The following is a 3697-nucleotide window of genomic DNA, read 5'->3' on the forward strand; positions in this document are numbered from 1 at the left end:
TCTCTTCACAGCATTCAAACATTTTCATTTCCTGCCCTCTTCCACTGAACCCTGGTTCATAAATAAGAAACTCTTGCACTGGGCACACTAGGATTGCTGCAGACACATATTAAAACCCCCCCCTCTGCACTAGCTCAGTAGCTGATGGTTGCCTGCGCCCTCCTTGCCGCAATTACAGGTACAAGTACTATTGTTAGTATTTATCACTCTGTTACTGTTACAAGGGCATTGTGTCAGGAGACCTATTTAAGCTCTATTATAACTCCTTTTGACTGACAGGCAGAGAGTAATAAGTGTCATTGCCTGTGGAAGGCCAGACACAAGGGAAGCTCTAAATAGACCTGTCAGGGAGATGCTAAAGAGACTAATACATCAACCAAATCGGTGCCCAATATATTAAATTGTTTTATCTACCAGCTCTTCAATTATAAATATTTACCAAAGCCTGACAACGATAATGTTAGTAGGTAATAGGCTTATTCTTCATGTATTCTTCATAGTTAACTATAATGACCAGTCAAAGTGGTCGGATTTCCTGGGTTTTATTTTGGGGGGAGGGGAAGAAAAGCAGTGGAGTGGTCCCAGGGCTCTAAATACTTTGGTAGCTGACAAAGGACTAGAGAATTTGAGTTGATTTCCAAAGGAAAGAAGAATGCTTTGGAGTGGTGAATTCATGTGTTGTTATGGGAACTAGCAACACAGATGATGCCCCAAAGGAGCACTGAAGAATGTCTATGGAAGGATAATAAAGTAGCATGGACAAAGGCATTTGTAATAGGTAAGGATTTTGCCAAAACTATGGCAATCTCTAACACAACGGTCATAGTGAACAGTGTATGGGCCAGCCAGAACCCATATTGTACGCAACACATCAGACCTAATTTATGTGACTGGGATCCTTGAATTAGGCAGCGCTGCCCTGCACCCTCAGCCTTCAGTCTATCAGGAAGCCCTCTCATTATGTATTTATTTTGACAACAAACCTTCAGTTTTCACTGTTCTAAAATGTCCAGTTTCACTGTGCTGAACACTTTTTGTAGTCAAAACACAGTAAAAACTGTGAGCAGAGCAGCTGGCGGTGCTGACATCTGGGCTGGACACCCTTGAGAATTTGGCGCACACAAGTGTGCAAGAGTCAGTGTTATTTTTGGAAGGCAATCAAGGTGTTTGGTTCTGCAAAGGGACATGTCTCCTGTACTCCTCTCCTTGCTGAACCATGGCTGCTGGAACTTCAGTTTAGAGGAGGGGAGTGAAAATCCTCATTCCCTCCTTGGGCTAATCTTGCAAGAAATTAACTGCCTTGTTTTTACCCCAAACTACTACATCCATCAATGTCTGAGAAGCAAATTGGATTGCTATTTCAGAGGAACGGACCTGCATCATAGTTAACTAATTGGGCTGTAATGGACAGAGCCATTCGCATCTCTCAGAACTTCTAGTTTAGGCTGTTTGCAGGCTCAGGCAGGCAACACTACTGCAACAGCTCTATATATTAGAGGTTTACTTGGCAACCATGAGGGATAGACATCTATTTATTTTACATAGAAAGGTTACATTTAGGATTGGTATTATCCAAGATTTCATGGTGGTGTTTTTTTTAAGGCTGCATTTTTGTATGGCAAAGTACAGAACTGACTAAGCAAGAAGAGTGACTGTACTCTTCACCATATTACCGTATTTTCTTGCATACAGCTGGAACTATTTATTGTATTTATTTCTTTATTTACAGGTGCTGAAAATTGGTGTGTTTTAGGGAAGGAAATGTGATGATAGTAGTTTCTGCAGCTTGAGCCTCTGCACATGCAGCATAGAGGGCTGGGGCTGGGGCGGGGACATTCCCTAGCTGCCGGCTGTAGGCACTTTTTATTTTCCCTGGTAAAGGCTAAGGCTGCAGAAGCTGCTACTGACTCAGCAGGAGCCTCTATTTCTAAAACTGCTGGGGCAGAAGCTTCTGCTAAATCAGCTGGACAGGCCCTCTGCTGACCTAGTAGGCACTACTGGCTGCCCATCTAGCTTGCCTCAAGAAGATAAGAGGTGACAGGTGATTTGGCTCAGCCAGCAAAATCTGTGTCATCCTGCAGCTAGGGGTTTAACAGCCAGCTACAGTGTGTTGCTCCTCTCCCCTCTTTTCCACCCCCCATTGCAGCTCCCTGTGTTTTCCTTGGAAAAATAACATACTTACCAGTATGTTCAAGGAAAGATCTCCCCCTCCCTCCCCCCTTTTATCCTGCCTTGCAAAAACAATGTGCATATGTTATTTGGGGGCAAGTTTATATGCAAGAAAGCATGGTATATGCTATACAGATCATAAGAGAAACACAGACATAACTGATGCTAGAATAATTATAGTTTAGAAAAAGGCAGGGGGAGGGGTCTGAAAGTCTCAACTGATGCTGAATAACTCTAACAGAGATAACTTACCGAGTAAACGGGGGATATGCTATATTGATCATGTTGGCTAAAAACTGTTCCAAGAATCTGGACAGATGTATTCCATTGCAGCGAATCTAGCATGGATGCAGATCACAACAGATCAGGGCAAGTAAATGACCAGTCAAAAAGGGAAAGAAGCTTCATGTTTTCTTGCATGCTGCCCTTCATGTTTGGAAGCTCCCATAAATGTTGCCAAGCTACCTCCTTTCCCACCTTCAAATCACACTTCAAAATTCTTCTTTGCCATGATACACTTGCAAAAATCTTAACAGCAGCATGCCACTAGTAAGCTGAAAGGCAGATTTTTCCATTTCCCTATCTGTGGGTCCACCAGTTGTTTCTTGTCTCATCTAGATTGTAATCTCTCTGGGGCACAGAACATTTTTATTCTCTGTCTGTACAACTTATAGTAAGTCCTTGCCCATAAGTATGCTGCTAAAGCATTTTAATAGTTTCAGTGCTAATGAGTGCAGTTCTCCTGTGTTCTGTTGTTGTCTCTCTCACAGAGGAGTTGTGTATTGAAATCTTGGGGAAGAAGGTGTTACAACCTTAATGAGCTGCTAGTCTGGGGATGCATCTGAATGTAATTTCGTTCCTTCTCAGGGTTTCTCCATCTTGATTTCCTCTTGAAAGAAAAGAGCTTTAAGAATTATAGAGCAAACTTGCATGACTGGCTTCTGTTACTATCTAGAAGTCCTCTCCTAGTTTAGACTAGAACGACATTTGTTTTCATTTGTAACCTTCAACATGCCAAAAAGTTACATGGCTACTAGGGGTGTGCGAAGTGGGCCCTATTTGATTCAGATTCAGTCTGAATTAGGGACAGTGATTTAATTAATTGATTTGGATCACTCTCCCTGATTTTGATTCGGCTGAATCCAAATCTCAAGGTTTGATGCCGACTCAGAGATTTGGACACAGACATAGCTTTAAATGTTTTTTCTACATACCTCAAGGTACCATTGCAGCTTGTGAATGCTGCGATGCTGCGGCACATGGAGCATCCCATGGGAGTGCAGGGGGGCCCTCCACATGCTCAGCAGTGAACCCGAAAGTAGACTGGAAGTACTTCCAGGTCCGTTGGGGAGCGTGCCAGGCCTCCCTGCCCAGCTTGGTGATCAGCCATAGGGTGACCCTGGGTGCCCCCCCAGACCCAGAAGGCACTAGTCACCAAGCCGGGGGGGCATTGGGGGACCCCCAGTGCGCTCCCCAGCAGACCTGGAAGTGGACTGAAAGTGCTTCTGATCCACTTCCAGGTCTGCTG

The sequence above is a fragment of the Gavialis gangeticus genome, unplaced genomic scaffold (genome assembly GCF_001723915.1).
Source record: "Gavialis gangeticus isolate Ggan-Ray unplaced genomic scaffold, GavGan_comp1, whole genome shotgun sequence".
In the NCBI taxonomy this organism is placed as follows: domain Eukaryota; kingdom Metazoa; phylum Chordata; order Crocodylia; family Gavialidae; genus Gavialis; species Gavialis gangeticus.